This window comes from Chlorocebus sabaeus, chromosome 15 (assembly GCF_047675955.1).
Source record: "Chlorocebus sabaeus isolate Y175 chromosome 15, mChlSab1.0.hap1, whole genome shotgun sequence".
Taxonomy (NCBI): domain Eukaryota; kingdom Metazoa; phylum Chordata; class Mammalia; order Primates; family Cercopithecidae; genus Chlorocebus; species Chlorocebus sabaeus.
The window spans coordinates 75,743,328-75,762,008 of NC_132918.1; positions in this window are offsets into that span (position 1 = coordinate 75,743,328).

An 18,681-nucleotide genomic window follows, 5' to 3' on the forward strand; every position below is an offset into this window, starting at 1 on the left:
GATGCAAATTGAAAGCTAATGTTTTATCTACCAAATATAAAGCTCATGTTTTATCATCATTAGTCTGATACATGTATCTATTCCTCAAATACCCTAAACTTGGCAGGGTTGGAGAGGAACATTATTAACTGAAAAGAAAGATGGGAAGCACATAAGAGAGGTTCTTAAATTATAAATTATAATGACTGAGACATATTTAGAAGGTTTATAAGAGTATTTGAGGGCAGAAGGGGATAGTATCATGGAGTAGGCCTTCCCTTTCAAATCCCCGGTTCTAGGTAGAACAATTTATTCCTCAGATTTTCATTTGTGCCTAAGGCATAGAGAGTGGGCATGTATGCAATTCAATAATCATCCTGCTCTCATGGGTTCAGAGGCAGGTGGCTTCACTACCTTTCACGACAAAGGAGGCTATGTTGAGTTTAATACTTCGGTTCTGAGACATCATATGTAAATTTTATCCCTCAAAAAACATTTTGAGATTTTTTTTTCTAGTCTTTTTTTCATTCAGTTTTGTTATTTACTTCCAAGTTAAGAAAAGTTTTTGAAAGACTGTCAGAAATTAATAGAGAATTAAGCATTATTATTAATTTAAGTAAATAAATGTCACCTGTATTCTCTTCTGACCTGGAGAGAATATCGATGGCATTTATTTATTTAAATACTAATCACATTTATTTATTTAAATTGGTAAGGATACAAACCATTTGTTGTATTATTTTAACAAAAATAAATTAGAATTGTCACAATTTTATTTAAGATCTGAGTCCTCTAACTCTGTCCCCACCCAACCTCTCTCTTACATTATTCCCCATAAAGAAGAACTTCCACCCTTAAACCTCCTACCGCTGAGGCTTCACACCCTTGCTGTTGGGAACACATATTGTACCTTGGTTATCATCTTATGGTTTTGTACTTGCTTGTCCCCAGCATGGGGTAGTCCTGACCCAAATCTTCACATGGTTGACTCTTCTATAGTATTCTATTATTCTGTTTAATTTTCTTTACAGTATATGAAATTTTCTTATTTCATCATTTGTTCACTTACTTATATTAGAAAAACTGCATGAGAGAAGGTACATCAATATATGTCCAGCCCAGAGGAGTGATTGGTAAATATATGATGAATGAATGTCCTCAGAACAAGAAAATAAAATCTTTTTTTCCACCTTTTTTTTTTCAGTTCAAGATTGTAGCTCAGTGGCTAAAGAAGAAAAACTCCAGTGTCTTCCCACCTATAAATTAGCTTATGAGGTAATCAGAAAAAGACAAGACTTAAGAATAAAATAATAAAGATTACAAAGCAAAAATTTCTAATACCTAAAAAGAGACACAAAGAATATATGTTGATGAAGAAATTCATCTACAGACATATCAAGTTGAACCCGAGTAGGAGAAATGCTCATTTTCAAGGAAGGTCACAGAAGTGGAAAACACTTACTTTGAACTGCTAATCCTGGAATTCCAGGCAAAATGCAATACAACTTAAGTTACTGAGTCAGAGAGAAATGGGTAGAAGGAATGGAATTTTCTTAAGAAAAATAATTTAGTGCTGGGATTGTTCTTACAGTAGAAACTGCTGTGCATGTTTGCAAATCAGGAAATGAATGAGAATTCAGTGTTTCAGAACTTTCCTTAAAAGGGGTTCTTACATGAGAACTTCCTAATGTTATTTTTAATAAGTGGTTATAATATAATAATGGTAATAACAATGATGAGTAATTACTATAGCAACTGTTGAATTTTTATGTGAAAGTATTTTAAAAGAGAGAAACTTAGAGGAGTTCTTTTTCCAACCCACTACAGATTAAATAGATCTCATCTCAGTTGAAAAAAATCACTTTAGAAAAAATGTCATCAACTTCTCTATCTCTTTGGCAGGTAAACTCTACAATTCCCTTTATAACCTCGCACATCAGTCCATGAGTGGTGTACACACCTGGACTTTTTCCACACTTTCTGATTTGGAAAATGTCTAGGGAAGTTCCTTTACGTGCTCAGGAATGCACTGACTGAAGAAACAGCACACTTACTGCAGGCAACACTCTGAAATAATGAGTATCATGGCATGGTTTGGGAAAGTTGCTTGCCGTGGAATGTGTGGTTCAGGCAAATCATTTATCATAACTCACAACCCCTGTTCACCTTCCAACTGTCCCTTAATCAGACCTGTTTGTCCAGAATAGTGGTAAAGTGGTGGTTTGGAACCAGACAGCCCTAGTCTCAAATAAGACACACTGCATTTCAGAATATCAGTCTATGTATGTGTAGAGTGAGGAAAAGAGTGCATCAAGGTTATACTACATATAAATCTTCTTGTTCATAGTTGATTTTCAATAGATATTACCCATTGTCATAAACTTCTAATGGAAACAGTACAAGAATGAAATCATAGCTCTCTTATCATTTCCTTTGGGTGACCATTTGTGTTTTCTCTGTCTAATAAATTGCCAGAAAATCCCATTTTTTAAAAATGACAGACTGTCTGTTCTTTTTTAAATCACTGGTTATGAAGACTGACTTAATTGGCTGCCTTACTCTTCTCTCCTCATTGTCCCAGAAATGAGATGCCTATGTTTTCAGCCCCAGTGGATTCCCAAATCTCAGTCCTCCCACCCACAAAAATAAAACAAAGACAAAGACGTGAAATGTACAACCAAGAATGTTTAGAAATCCTTCTTTCAGAATCATTGCTAATGACTTGATAATTGTTCCAAGGGTTTGTCAAGCATGCATCACATGTGTTCACATTTGGGAATTGATTATTTCAAAACCATCTGATTTTGCTTTAGTGTTTTAACTCCTTCAGATTTCTGCTGAAGATTTACTGAAGAAATACAAATTGGTGGCATTCTGATTAGTCAATTGTGTTACATACTAGCCATTCATATGAAGAAGAGTGTGGAGGAAGAGTGTGGTAGGAAGATTTCCTCAAGCAAGACTCAGAAATGTGGAGGTTTAATATAACTAAGGCCACACTTTACTGTATCTTTGAATAGCACCTCTTGCACTCTCATATGCCATGCATGATTCCACTAGTGTTAATAATTACACTGTGATGGAGTGATTATCAGCACCATCTTAAAGGTCAATCATTGAGCCACCAGCAATCTCATATGCATGTCATCTAATAAGTGGCAGATGCTGCATTTAAACTCATGTAAAGTTAAAACATGCCTACTCACTAAGAACCAGGGGCTTTACATACACTATTTATTCCTCAAGGCAACCATGCAAGAAGGGTGACATTTTCTTAGATTTTGGAAAACTAAGACACTTGCCCTCAATCTACATCTCTTATCTGAAAATACTTAGGTAGAAGGAGCATTCAGCGAATGGATGGATAACAAGGTATCTCATATAGTCAAATAAAGGGTGAAAAAGCTAAATATATCAAATATAGGAGTGGAGTTGAGCCCCAGGAAGAGCTAAATATAGGAACTTGAATAATGCCAAGACATTCTCTGGCTCATTTCTACATCTTACTGTGAGATCTTCATTTTCTCTCAGTGAAGTTAGGCTTTCTCTATGTGGTGGGTATCAGTGTCCCTGTCTCCTATGCCTCAGATTCACCACTAAAAATGAGAAGCTTTATTTTTTTCCTCTCAGATCCTTTAGTAAAAATCTAGGTGAATAACCTATTTGCTCAATTTGGTATAGGTGCCTAATACTGGACAAATTAATTGTGATCAGTGGGACAGGGCCATCTATGTCCATGCCATTGGAGTGGGTAACAGAAGGGGCATTCTATTCTGAGAAGAATGGGAAAACTCTAGGTAAGTAAAACAACAAATACCTGTCTCAAGACTGTAACATATCAGCCTGATCTCGTGCCTTATGAACCATAAGCCTCTTGAATCACATTTCTCATATTTATCAAAGGTGGATGAAACCTGTTATTTAAAGAAAGTAAAGGTAGAGGGGGAAAAGTGGAGGGGAGCAAGGAAGTTGGGTCATGTTACATGTACTGCCATTTTTGTCTTTACAACAACTTCCTTTTTGGAAGAGGAAAGTGACGCTCAGAGAAGTAACTTGTCCAGAATTACAGAGCTATTAAGTGACAGAAGCAAGATTTGAACCCAAGTTGACTGTCTCCAGAGCCCATATCCATAACCACTAGCCCCAAAAACCTCTCAACAAAAATAGAGAACAAGAAACCACTAGACAGAACAGGGAAGAGAAGCTGCTTTCTCAAGGCCATCCTGAGACTGATGTGCAATGGCCAAGCAACAGGGATTAGAGGGTTCTGCTCTTGGCCAACTGTGTGATCTTGCACAAGCGCTTGACCTCCCTTAGCCTGTTTCCTCATTATCAAGAAAACAGATGGGACAGGCTCAAACATTCCTAGAGTCTGTTATGCCATACAGTCAACTGCATCCAAAACCCCAAGGAGGTAGCTTCAATTCCTATTCTTTTTCTAGAACATAGTCCCTCCAGGTGAATGGGAGACTATATGCTGAGATTCTTCCCAGGCTTGCCTCCCCAGTTGTATGTGGCACACACTGGGAGTGGTCAGATGATCTATTTTTTATGTATGTTTGTAGCCAGTTGCTCAGCTCCACTGTGATAAAATCATGAATCATGGTTACTGGATCTCAGTGAAGCAAATATGATGAGGCAGGAAAAATTTCTCAGAACACATACCCCAGAGAGACTACAAATGAACCATTGCATTATTTTTTTTTTGCACAGCATGAGATCATTCATATTCTTTCACTCTTTTTCATGATACACACTCTTTCAATCCCCAACTCATACATACCCCAAGTTGGGTCCTTGTCTTCCTACCCAAACTCTTACCTCAGGACAAGCTTTGACTCAAATGCAGACCCTAATGTGTGATGCCTAGCCCATCTAGCCAGTAAGGTGAGGGCCAGAGCCAGTTACAAAAAGATAATCTTAATGAATCCTCTGCTGAATAGGAAATGTGTTCTGTTTGTGAAGCTACTTAACTGAATTCATTTAATTGAAAGATGGTGCTGAGAATTCTTTTTTCTTTCAGAAAGGGCTGAAGGAATTGAAGAGAAAAATCCTCCCCCAGTAGCATGCCCCTGCCTATATGTCACTGGGAAGTCACAGCAAATACTCTGAAGGTACTGAATATATGTTTCCAATTGCTTTTTGGCTTTGTAATTACAAGGATCTGAAAAACCTTGATTTGACTTTTTAATAACTTACAGTGAAACCCCATTGCCAGCACAAGCAAAGCAATTTCCACTATGCCTGTGGGACAGAACAGATCATGAAAGAGCAGTAGGATGGGAAAGTGGTTTATTTCCTCTCTTCTCTAGTGTTCTATTTTGCCAGTCATTTTCATTTCCTATTTTTAAATGCTAGCTAGTGAGCATCCAATTCTGTATGCAGGGATTGTTTTCTGATTTCAAAGCCCTACAAGGCCAAACTCAAACAGGAATAGGGACTTATTTCAGCTAAGCTCTGGAGTGCATGGAAAGGCAAGAGATTTTTGTTTTCCTCATTGCATGTATATTATTCATCATTCTCTGCTATTTCAGTGAATTTTAAGGACAAGGCAATGTGTTGATTCTGTCTTTCACCATTGCTCAAATACCATTCGGGGTGTTAATTTTGTTTCTTTTTTGATTTTCTTTGTGTAGGGTTTGTTTTTGCTGCTGTCATTTCTTGTTTGATTGCTTATTTGTTTGCTTGTTTTTCTAACTTAATCTTCCCAAAGTTTATCTTTTAAAAACAATAGCTCAAGTTTGTTTGTATTCACCTAAAAATAACCCAGAGCCCTTCAATAACTGCTTGGTCTATTACTGGCAGTTCACTTCAAGAGGCAGCGTATACAATGAACTTTCAGTTTTGATATCCAAAACACTCATAGCTAATAATGAAACCCATGAGGTCTGCAGGGAGAGAAAACCTATTGGGTTTGTTCCCAGTTTTTCTCACTCAGAGTTGTCTCACTTTCCTATGTTGAGGCTCTCTGGAATATAATTCAGAAGTTTGGAGGATGTGTCTTTCAATCTCTAAATGGGGCGTTGAACTCAACCCAGCCCAGCTTAAGCCACAAAGAGCTTCAACCTTCAGCAACTGTGGGTTTCCCCTGCTCTTCTACCAAGGTACTGTGAGCAATCAGGCAGCTATGCTATCTCCAGACCTGGGTGGATGTGAGAACAAAAGAAGTGCTTAACAGGGCTATGCCACCAACATGCCAAATGCCCAAACTTCCCCCAATACATGGCCATTACACACTTCTATTCTCAGAAGATAATATAAACCAAATACTACATGAACATCACCCAAAAAGATGCAAAGTCCAGATCAAGGGTGGGAATACTCATGAGAGAACAATCACAGAGGATAACAGAAGTCATATCTGATAATGCCATCTGAGAGGAGAAATGTTACTCCTATTCTTACTACGGTCCATTCAAGGGCATTCTGATGCGTATATACCTGATACAATGCAAAGGCATGAAAGGAGTCCCACATGCAGCAACACTGAGAAAGAAAGATAGGAAAAAGAAAAGGAGTAAAAGGAAGAAAAAGGGGAAGAGGTGGACAATCCTACTTACCCAGGGGATAATTTAGGACCTTTAAAATTCTACTGGAAATGTATTCCTTCTGATTTTCAGTCTCCTTGGAGAGGTGAGCCTAAAGCCTCTTGTGAAAGTTTTTAATGATTGGAAGCAATGTTGGGAGTTTCCTGGGCTTCTTTGGAGAGCAGGGCCAGGACTGGTGTGAGGCAAGCCAGGTGCTTAGGGAGTAAAATTTGAGTAAAATGTTAAAATTTAAGCAATTGCTCTCAGGTGCTTCCAAGAAGAGAGAATGAAAACAACTGAAACAGGAGTATCCAAAACAGTGGTTTTTAGAAAATAAGCTGTAACACCAAGAAGGAAAAGAAAGATAAGAAAAATGAAGTAATTTGCCTAACACATGTAGCAGACTGAAAGAAAAGATCTTGTAAAACACTGATCTCCTGACTTCCAGTCTGGAAAGATTTACTTTACTTGTTTTTGTATTCTTTTGAATACATATTTTTGTTTTATGATGATTATTGTAGTAATGTTTTATTATTTCTGTATCTTTTCTGTTATTTTGACATAATTGAAGTAGCTAAGGCATTGGGTAAGATGGATTAGATTCCAGTTTCACCACTTATAAATTTATGTGACTTTAAAAAAATTATTTACCATACCTGGGTCACCATTCCTTATCTGCAAAATGAGGATGCTGCTAGAATTAAGTGAGATAACTTATATGAGTTTTTTCAGGCATTCATTCAGCAAAGTATGTTAGTCCCTATGCCAGATCCTGTGCCCAACGCTGTAGATAAAGTAGTGTACAAAACAGGGCCGTAAATTTCTGTCTAGTGAAGACACAAATAAATAAGACTTTTTGACTAGGAGTGCTAGAAATAGTTGGTACAAGAAATTATTTCTCCTTTATGCATAGGTTTTAATTTTTTCCCAGTGGATTAACTCATTTCACCAGACATTAGACTTTATTAAATGGATAATACACATTTCATAAATTCCCTTACACAAAAGACTACAGTGAGTCATGCTTTCAAAAGTGCCTGAAGATAGATTTATGCCACATGACAGTCATAATGGTACATTTGGAGCAGTTACACAGTCTGTTGGGTAAATAATGCAAGTTGTAGAAATCACATCAATGCTGTGTTTACACAATAGACCATGACTACTCTAGAGGAGCCCAAACAATCTGATACAAGAGCATTTTATAAATGATGTAAATATTGTACAAGTTTAAGTTAATCAAACAAAGCAGCCCCAAAGGAGGACACGCTTGTCAGGGAGGCCTGAAGGAGATGAAATACATGGAATATGTGCCTTTCGTAAAAGTTTATATTAAATAAGTCTCCTGATTTGCAAATAACTGGAGACTACTAAATTCCCTTAACAGCAACATCAAAAATTGGGAGTTGGGGGAGCAGGCCAGCAGAGCCAGATATCTTTAAAAATATATAAGGGTGCTTCACAGAAACCAGAAGTCCTAACATAGCCAGATTTTAAAGAGGAACTGAGATTAGGAGAGGGAATTCTGCAAAAACCCAAAAAACTTTCTTTTTCTTTCTTCCAGTGAAAACCTCATTCTACTTTCTTTCTCTGTAAACTGGCTTTCTCTGCTTCCTTGTCCCTGTGGCCTCATAGCTTCTGAGAGTCCCAGACACACATAGGGACGGATTCCCTGCCTTTTGGTGTTACTTCCACCTGCCTAGAAAAAAGATTACCATTGGCCCACTTTGTGTCAGATGACCCCACACCACAACTCCTTCCCCACATAAGTCATGGGAAAGGATAGGGACATACGGAGCGATTATAGCTGACTGGAGCACATAGCTATATGCAAGGAAGTAGTTCTCAGTGAGGAAAATGACTTGCGGACTGAAGAGACAGCCAAAATAAGTAGCTACCAGAAACTGGAACTTTGATAGGACTCAGAGGCAGAGGAACACACATGGGAATAGACTCAGTAGATACAGAGCTACTATGGAGACATCCCATTCTTTTCTACATCCAAGAGATAGGCTAATAAATCTCCTGGGATGCTTTTTGTTTTATGATGACTAAATTTACCTTATAATTGTCTTATTCTAATGAATCATTCATGTCTTGGCAGAATGCGTTACAAACTAACAAATAATAAACCCAAAAAACAGAAATTCTAAACATGAGAAGAGCGGGTTGTATTTATTTTTTATTTTTTGATGCTTCCCTTTGTGTTGTGTACACATAAAAGCAGCTTAGTAAGTTTTTACAGATTTCCATGCTTTAACTTTGGAGTCTAGAGCAGAAAACTGTGAATATACTGGGCATTTTATCAATAAATTGGATTAATATGGGCATATCATTACAAACTTAAACTCATCATTTCTAAAACTTATTAGTATGACCCCAAATAGCTTAGTACATGTGATTTTGGTTAGTTCCTGATTTCCCCTGGAGGATTATTACAGATGATATTAAAAGTAACAGTATTGAGATGGTTCTTTTTGAATTTACAACAGATATACTCGCTACCATCCTCCAAATTTGATAGTGGCCCTAACTCTTGGGATGCTCCACACTACTTCTTGCTTTTCTTTGCCTCTATCCTTCATTTCCACTTTCATTTCCAAAGACTCTCACAACCCATGATAAAAACTTATTTATCAGCTGATTAGTTGAGATTAGACATGACACTTTATTTGCCTTATCAAATGGTCCAATATACATGTAAGCAGACTAGGAGGCATTTTTGTTTAGGCTACTCCTTGTCTACACTACTTCCTGTCCACACTACTTCCTGTCCTATCATCAAGGACTTAATTCAGTGTTAGAAATGCCAATCCAAGTTGTCATTATATATTTTTAAGCTTATAGGGTTTTTTCTTTTATAGAAAATAAGAGAAAGTTTAAGAAAGAAACAATGCTAATTCCACCAGTCAGAGATGATCAAGGTTAATATTTTGTTTTATTTCCTCTCAGGTATACTTATAGATAAATTTATTTTAGTTGAGCTCATATTATATCTGAAATATCTTCAAGAATATTTTAAGGGCTTCAAGAGACTATTTCTAATGTATGCTCTATCATTTCCCTAATTACATTCTTTTAAAAAATTAGCCTATTTCTCCATTCGGGGAACTATAAAAAAGTACCATAAACTGGGTAGCTTATAAGCAACTTAATTCTCACAGCTTTGGAAACTGGGAAGTCCAAGATCAAGATGCTGACAGATTCAGTGTCTGGTGAGGGCCTGCTTTCTGATTCATAGAAAATGCCTTCTTATTGTGCCCTCATACAGTGGAAGAGATAAAGGATCTATGAGCAATATCTTTTGTAAGGGCACTAAACCCATTCATGAGGCCTCCACCTTCATGACCTAATCACTTCCCAAACGCCCTGTTTCCTAGCACTGTCAACTTTGGGTTAGGATTTCAACATACAAATTTTGGGGAACAAACATTAAGACCATAGTATTTAGGTTACCTGCTAATATGGTTTGACTATGTCCTCACACACAAAAACTCTCATCTTGAATTGTAATCTGAATTTTAATCCCCATGTGTTGGGAGAGGGACCTCATGGGATGTAATTGAATCATGGGGGCAGTTTCGTCATGCTTTTCTTGTGATAGTGAGTAAGTTCTCATGAAATCTGATGGTTTTATAAGGGGCTTTGCACTATGGTTGGCTCTCATTCTCTCTCCTGCCAGCCTGTGAAGAGATGACTTTCACCATGATTGTAAGTCTCATGAGGCCTCCCCAGCAATGCAGAACTGTGAGTGAAGTAAACCTCTTTCCTTTATAAATTACCCAGTCTTGGGCAGTTCTTTATGGCAGCATGAGAATAGACTAATATAGTAAATTGGTACCAGGAGAGAGTGGGGTGCTGCGGTAAAGACACCTGAAAATGTGGAAGTGACTTTGTAACTGGGTAACAGGCAGAAGATGGAACAGTTGGTAAGGTTCAGAAGAAGACAGGAAAATGTGTGAAAGTTTAAAACTTCCTAGAGACTTGGAGTGCTCAGAAAACAAGAAGATATGAGAAAATTTGCAATGTCCTAAAAATATGTTTAAATGGCTTTAACCAAAATGCCAATAGTGATATGGACAATAAAGTCCAGGCTGAAGTGGTTTCAGATGGAGATGAGGAAATTGTTGGGAACTGGAGTAAAGGTCATTCTTACTATGCAAATAGACTGGTGGCATTCTGCCCCTGCCCAAGAGATCTGTGGAACTTTGAACTTGAGAGAGATGATTTAGGGTATCTGGCAGAAGAAATTTCTAAGCATTTAAGAGGAAGCAGAGCATTAAAGTTTGGAAAATGTGTAGCCTGATGATGTGATAGAAAAGAAAACCCCATTTTCTGGGGAGAAATTGAAGCTGGCTGCAGAAAATTGCATAAGTAATGAGGAACCAAATGTTAATCACCAAGACAATGGGGAAAATGTCTCCAGGGCATGTCAGAGACCTTTACAGCAGCCCCTCCTATCACAGGCCTGGAGGCCAATGAGGAAAAAATGGTTTTGTGGGCAAGGCCCAGGGCCCCCCTGCTCCATGCAGTCTCAGGACATGGTGCCCTGCATTCCAGCTGCTTCAGCTCCAGCTGTGGCTAAAAGGGGCTGATGTACAGCTCAGGACATTGCTTCAGAGGTTGTAATCCCCAAGTCTTGGCAACTTACCCACGATGGTGGGCCTGACAAGAATTGAGGTTTGGGAACCTCTGCCTGGATTTCAGAAGTTGTATGGAAATGCCTGGGTGTCCAGGCAGAAGTCTTCTGCAAGGGAAGAACCCTCATGGAGAACATCTGCTAGGCAATGTGAAAGGGAAATATGGGGTTGAAGCCCCCACAGAGAGTCCCCAACTGAGGCACTGCCTAATGGAGCTGTGAAAATGGTAGATCCACTGATAGCTTGCACTGTGTTACTGAAAAAGCTGCAGATGTTCAATGCTGGCCATAAAAGCAGTCAGGAGGGGAGCTGTACCCTGCAAAGCCACAGGGATGGAGCTTCCCAAGGCTGTGGAAGCCCACCTCTTGCATCAATATGATCTGGATGTGACACACTGAGTCTAAGGAGATCATTTTGGAAGTTTAAGGTTTAAGGACTGTCCTGTTGGATTTTGGACTTGCATGGGGTCTATAGCCCCTTTGTTTTGGCCAATTTCTCCCATTTGGAACAGGTGTATTTAACCATTACCAGTACCCCCATTGAATCTAGGAAGTAACTACATTCTTTTGATTTTACAGGCTCATAGGCAGAAGGGACTTTCTTTGTCTCAGATGAGGAACTTTGGACTTGGACTTTTGGGTTAATGCTGGAATGAGTTAAGACTTAAGGTGACTGCTGGAAGGGCATGATTGTGTTTTCCAATGTGAGGACATGGGATTTGGAAGGGTCCAGGTGTGGAATAGTATGGTTTGACTATGTCTCTACCCAGAAATCTCATTTTGAATTGTAACCTGAATTATAATCCCCATGTATTGGGAAAGGGACCTCATGGAAGGCAACTGAATCATGGAAGCAGTTCCCCCATGCTATTCTTGTGATAGTAAGTTCTCACAAGATCTGAAAGTTTTACAAGGGGCTTCCCCCTTCACTCGGCTCTCATTCTATCTCCTGCCACCCTGTGAAGAGGTGTGGGTTTGGTCTGCTATGACTGTGGGTTTGGCAGAAAACTGGAAGTTTCCTGAGGCCTCTCCAGCCACGTGGAACTAGGGAGTCAATTAAACCTCTTTCCTTTATTAATTACACAGTCTCTGGCAGTTCTTTATAGCAGTGTAAGAATGGACAAATACACCTGCAATTGTTTAATTATATGTTACCAAAGTATTCTTTATAAATATGACACAAATTACTATTCCCACAGGTTCATATAAGTGTTCCATGGGAGAGAGAAACCCTTTTAAGAATACTGAGTATTGAATTTTTTGAATGATTACAAACTTTATAAACACAATGTATGTCCTTAATTTGTTCTTTATTTTAACTTATTTAAATATTATATTACATGAATTTCTTTTTTTTTTTTTTTTTTTTTTTTTGAGACGGAGTTTCACTCTTGTCACCCAGGCTGGAGTGCAGTGGCACGATCTTGGCTCACTGCAACCTCTGCCTCCTGGGTTCAAGCAATTTTCATGCCTCAGCCTCCTGAGTAGTTGGGATTACAGGTACCTGCCACCATGCCTGGCTAATTTTTTGTATTTTTAGTAGAGATGGGCTTTCAGCATGTCGGGCAGGCTAGTCTCAAACTCCTGACCTCGTGATCCACCTACCTAGGCCTACCAAAGTGCTGATATTACAGGCATGAGCCACCACGCCAGGCCATTTATTTCCTCTTATATCCACATGCAATTCATATATTTTGATCATTTATATATTTTTTTATTTCTTTTTTTTTTATGCAGAGTCCCACTCTGTTGCCCAGGCTGGAGTGCAGTGGTGTGATCTCAGCTCATTGCAACCTCTACCTCCCAGGCTCAAGCGATTCTCCTGCCTCAGTCTCCCAAGTAGCTGCGGTTACAGTCGCGCACCACCAGGCCCAGCTAGTTTTTTGTATTTTTAGTAGAGACGGGGTTTTACCATTTTGGCCAGGATGGTCTCGACCTCTTGACCTTTTGATCCACATGCCTCGGCCTCCCAAAGTGCTGGAATTACAGATGTGAGCCACCGCACTTGGCCTATTTATACATATTTTTTTAATTCACTAGTTGTTTAAGTTGCTTACAAAGTCTGCCATTTTAAATAAATGATTTCTTCAAGTTTGACTTTTGCCTCTTAAAGTTAAGTATTTTTTTTTTTGGCCTAAGAAGTACTTGGGCATTTGTATAATCAAATCCATCAACATACCTTTGTAATTTTTTCAATTTATTCCGGGAACACAGAGTTCTTGGCATGGAACGACTTAAAAATGTACTTCCATATTTTACTCTAGTCTTAATATATTTTCAGACTTTTTTTTTACATTTAACTATTCGACATATGTGATACATGTTGTACAAATTTGTTTTCTTTCCTTAATAGTAGGGCCAAATTTCCCTGCATCCATTGTTAAACTGACATTTCCCAAAATTTATTCCTTAGAACACTCAATTTACAAGTTCTTTCTTTTAAAACAACAAATTATTTTTTTTTAATTTGTGTGGTCCAATCATTAAGCCAAATGCTACATCTATTCCTCTTTGTTACTTTATAATGCACCAATGTTGTAATGCATTAATGACTCTGAATGGTTCTTCAACAAATAATCCTGTCTAAGTGTTTAATCCTACATTTTCCAATCTCATTTGAATCATTTTTAGGCATCCCTCTACAGAAGAAAGGCAAAAGGCAATTAACACAAAGCGTATCATCTAGTGAAGAATAACATTTGTTTGAAGAGTTCATTAGCTCAATTTAAGACAGAGAAGAAAGGAAACTGCAGGCAATATCTAGCCAGTATTTATTTACTCTGCATCGGGTCATCAGACTGCATCTTGAGTTAGGACAATTCAATAAAAAAGTTACCTTCCATATATCCATTTCAAAGAGACAGTTTAGATTTAGGAAATTTAAACATCTTCTTCAAAGGGACATAGTAGTAAATGCTGCTACTATCTGAACTCAAGTCAGAATTTATCCAAAGCTGTTTTCCTGCAGATAAACTTTTATTATTTTGTAAAAACAAGGGCACTCTAAGGGGCAGTCTACAGATTCAACACTATTCCTATCAAACTACTGATGTCATTGTTCACAGAATTGGAAGAAAACTATTGTAAAATTTATATGAAACCAAAAAAGAGCCCAAATACCTAAAGCAATCCTCAGGAAAAAGAGCAAAGCTGGAGGCATCACATTAGCCAACTTCAAACCATACCATAAGGCTACACTAACCAAAACAGCACAGTACCAGTACAAAAACAGACACATAGACCAATGGAACAGAATAAAGAACCCAGAAACAAAGCTGCACACCTACAGTCATCGAACTTTTGACAAAGCCAACAAAAATAAGCAAAAGGTAAAGAACTTGCTATTCAATAAATTGAATGGTGCTGGAATAGCTAGCTAGCCATGCCAAAGAATGAAGCTGGACCTCTACTTTTTACCTTACATAAAAATTAAATCAAGATGGATTAAAAATTTTAATGTAAGACTTCAAATTCTAAGAATCCTAGAAGAAAATCAGAAAACATGATTCTGGACATTGACCTTGGGAAAGCATTATGACTAAGTACTCAAAAACAGTTGCAACAAAAACAAAAATTGACAAGTCAGACCTAATTAACTAAAGACCTTCTACATAGCAAAATAAACCATTAACAGAATAAACAGACAACCTTCAGAATAAGAGATAATATTTGCAAACTATGCATCCAACAGAGATCTAATATCCAGAATCTATAAGGAACATAAACAATTGAACAATCAAAAAATAACCCCACTTAAAAAATGGGCAAAAGACATAAACAGACATTTCTTAAAAGACAATGTACAAGTGACCAACAAGTATATGAGAAAATGCTTCACATCTCTAATCATCAGAGAATGCAAATGAAAACCACAATGAGATACCATCTCTCACCAGTCAGAATGGCTATTATTAAAAAGTCAAAAAACAACAGATGTTGGTGAGGCTACAGAGAAAAGGGAATGCTTATCCGCTGTTGGTGCCAATGTAAATTAGTGCAACCACTGTGGAAAGCAATCTAGAAATTTCTCAAAGAACTTAAAGCAAAACTACCATTGAACTGAGCAATTCTCTTTGTGTGTGTGTGTGCGTGTGTGTGTGTGTGTGTGTGTGTGTGTGTGTGTGTATGAAACAACCCAAATTGTTCTGTGGAAAAGATACATGCTCTCACACATTAATTGCAACACTTTTCACAATAACCAAGTCATGGAATCAACCTAGGTACCCGTCAATGGTGGATTGAATAAAGAAAATGTGGTACATGTACACCACGGAACACCACACAGTCATAAAACGAATTAAATCATGTCTTTTGCGGCAACATAGATGTAGCTGGAGGCCATTGTCTTAAGCAAATTAGTGCAGAAACAGAAAACTAATTACCACATGTTCTCACTTATAAATGGGAGCTAAACATCGGGTACTCATGGACATAAAGACGGCAAAAATAGACACTGGGGACTACTAGAGTGGGAAGGGAGGGAGGGGGGCAAAGGCTGAAAAACTAACTCTTGAGTATTATGCTCAGTACTTGGGTGAAGGCATCATTCATACCTCAAACCTAAGCATCACACAGTATACCCAGGTAACAAATTTGTGCATGTACCCCCTGAATCTAAAGTAAAAGTTGAAAAAAAAAACAAACAAGTAAAATAAAAATAAATAAATTAATTAAATAACCACACAGAGGAAAAAAATGGAGAAAAATAAATAAAATTAGAAACTAGTTCCTTAAAAAGATCAATAAAATGTATAAACCTTTAGCCAGACTGATTAAAAATCAAACAAACAAAAAAAAAAAAAATGAGAGCACTTGAATGTCTTAAAGGAAGGAATGCAGTCTAGCCTTTCAGATGCCCTAATTGTAAAGTGTCCCCTAAGACACATTTATGCAAAAGTATGTGATTATTCAAAATCCTTTTCAAAATCAATTCCCATCCATCTCATCTTTTGGGGGCTGGAAAACCATTCCTTTATTAACAACTTTGGAATTTTTTGATCCCAGATATGGAGATGGAACAAGAACCTGCAGTTCCTTGTTAGGACATACAATGGATCAGTGATCTAGTGCATTATGGGCAAATCATTGTCAAATGGACCATCTCACTATGAAGTTAGCCACTGGATAAAGTCAGTCATAGGCAGAGAAACAAAAAAAGACAAATCAAGCTCTGGATCCAGGCAGACCCTATGTCTATAAGCAACTGCGTGATCTGCACTGTATTTGACAGATGAACTACAAGTTCACTGATTGATGCAGCAACTTATCCTACCTGGAAAACAAGAAGTAAGACTAAAGATGTATAATCAGTTTAAGGAAGGGGAGAAGACATTCATAAAAGATGTCTTCAGATTATTTTACTGTATTGTAAAATGTGATTGGGATTAGGGGTAGAGTGGTTGTTTTTTAGTTCACATTCATGTTTTTTTGCAACAACAAATACAAGGCCATGCATTTAGTAGGTGCTCAACAAAAAATCCAAAGTGATTGAAAAGTATTAGAAGGAACTGGAGTTACAAACAAGGGAAAGAAGGAAGGAAAAAAGAGAATTTAAAACACTTCACTCTCCTAATAGACAAGCTGAATCATCAAAAGCAGGTAGATTCCCTAGTATCTTACAAAGAAGGATTGTGGCAGAGTTTTCAAATAACCCACTTCTTTATGTTCTTTCCTCCAAAGAACATTAATAAAAGAATATCTGAAAACAGTCTTTTCACATTGACCTTCAGTTGTTCTAGATACCAAAAGCATACAGAATTGGTATCCCACTAACAGTGGGGCCCAGGCAGTGGAGAAAGTGTGGGGAAAAGTTTATCCCTTCAGTACCATTTCCAACTGAAGTGACTACTGCAGGCATCTCATTGAATGATTATTCTGACCCATTAATGTTTTGGACAGATGAAGGACTCTCTATAGTCCTAAATAAAGTTGTTGTAAGGAATTTCTTGCCCTCAGTCTAAAGCTTTTTAAGTCTTTCTTTCAGCAGATGAGCGGGAATATTTTAGGGATGTCTCTTCCCTTTCCTGGAACTTAGAGTGAAAACATTTTCTTGGAACTGCTACAAAGTGGCATGTTTGGTTTTAAACAGTAGAGACTTGGTCAACAGAAAGCCTTGGCTGGAAGTTTAGTCCTACCACTTACTAGCTATAAGACTTTGAGCAGCATTTATCTAATGTATGTAAGACTCCGTTTCATTTGGCATAAAATGAGGATAATAATGGTACATATCTTATAGTGTTGTGAATGGCATTACAGAGATAGCATATGAAAAAGGTAGACTAGGTACAGGCTCTGAACAAGTGATGGTTTATTTCTTCCTTTCTTTATTGAGGGTACTGTTATCACATTTTTATCACCTAGCAGTATCTGTCAGGAATATTTGAGATGATTCTCAGGATTTATTGGCCTTTATTTAACAGACATAAGTAAAGTGATAAACCATAAAAAGTCAGCATGGATTTAGGGCAGTAATGTTAACATAAAACATATATCTTAATACCACCCAAGAGTCAGAATTGTAAGATTAGGAATAATTATCAATGAGTTAAATAGGAATGTGGTCTGTCTCTCTCTAGCTTCTTCCTCAACTCTCTGTCTTAGTGTGCTCAGGCTGCTGTAACAAAACACTGTCAAGTGGGTAACTTAAACAAAATACATTTATTTCTCACAGTTCTGTAGGCTGGGAAGTCCAAGTTCAAGGTGTCAGCAGACTCAGTTGTTGGTGACAGGTCTGTTACTGGCTTGCAGATGGCTGCCTTCTTATTGTATTCTCACATGGAAAAGAGAGAGAAAGAGAGCTCTGGTCTTTTCCTCTTCTTATAGGGTTACTAATCCCATCATAGGGGCTCTATTCTCATGACGTCATCTAAGCGTAATGAGCTTCCAAAGGCAACGCCTCCTAATGCCATCATATTGGTGGCTAGAGCTTTAATATATGAATTTTGGAGGACACAAAATTCAGTCCATAACATCTTCTCTTCTCCCTCATTATCCCACCTCTGCTTGCTCCTTCTCAATATTTGAGAATCCATTTAGTTAGCAAACACCATTGCTATAGGAAAGAAAAAGATAAGCACAATTATATAGGCTAACAAGAGATTTTGCCATATATAAATAGCAGTCTTTTATTTTATTTTATTTTATTTTTTTATTTTTTTGAGACAGAGTCTTGCTGTCACCCAGGGTGGAGTGCAGTGACACAATCATGGCTCACTGCAGCCTCAACCTCCTGGGCTCAATCCATCCTCCCACCTCAGCCTCCCAAGTAGCTGGGGATACAGGTGTATGTCCAATTTTTGTATTTCTTGTAGAGACATTGTTTCTCCATGTTGCCCAGGCTGATCTCGAACTCCTGAACTCTAGCAATCCACCTGCCTTGGTCTCCCAAAATGCAGAGATTACAGGCATGAGCCATCTCACCCAGCTAAGTGGCAGCCTTAATATATTACAAGACTCTAGACCTGTTGTCTATTTGCCAGTGGAAAAATGCATGCAAATCAAATATTCTAAAATCAAAATATTTGCTTTGCTATAATG